Raw genomic sequence first — 569 nt, 5'->3', positions numbered from 1 at the left:
GCAGATAGACAGTCAGATAAATAGATCAACGCGTAATCAGGGAATGCGAAACCGCCGACCAACGTGCGAAACGCGAGCGAGGGCCGTGCGTGGGTGTGCGAGCGCGCGCGTGCGTATCGGTGCCACGTTATCGGCGTCCCCGGAGGGAGGCCGCGACCGGCCACGTCAACAAGAGCCTCGCCGCCACAATTAAGCCACAATCACTCGCTGTCAGGACCCACAGCTGCAGTCTGTTTCTGGCCACCCCCCTGGCCCTCCTCTGGCCCTCCTCCTGGCCCTCCCCCTGGCCCTCCTCTGGCCCTCCTCTGGCCCTCCCTCTGGCCCTCCCTCTGGCCCTCCCTCTGGCCCTCCCTCTGGCCCTACCCTGGCCCTGGTCCCGGCCCTCCCCTGGCCCTCCCTTGGCCCTCCCCTGGTCCGCCCCTGGCCCTCCTTCTGGCCCTCCCCCTGGCCCTTCTTTCTGGCCCTCCCCTGGCCCTGGTCCCGGCCTCACCCTCGCCCTGGCACTCCATCGCCTTCCACTGCTTTTCTCTTTCCTTCCCGTGGCACTGGCAGCGTCGTCATCATCGCCG

The 569-nt window shown here is 67.8% G+C and overlaps 1 protein-coding gene across 1 annotated transcript in view; it reads right to left on the bottom strand.

Moving 5' to 3' along the window:
• LOC119592471 (phosphatidylinositol 4-kinase beta-like) overlaps positions 1-569 on the bottom strand; it is a gene marked incomplete in the record, with an annotated part of 27,204 nt that overhangs the window by 23,751 nt on the left and 2,884 nt on the right.

This window comes from Penaeus monodon, chromosome 30, assembly GCF_015228065.2.
Source record: "Penaeus monodon isolate SGIC_2016 chromosome 30, NSTDA_Pmon_1, whole genome shotgun sequence".
Taxonomy (NCBI): domain Eukaryota; kingdom Metazoa; phylum Arthropoda; class Malacostraca; order Decapoda; family Penaeidae; genus Penaeus; species Penaeus monodon.
Note: the sequence above shows the minus strand (reverse complement) of the source record. Positions and strands in the feature narration are given on the sequence as shown.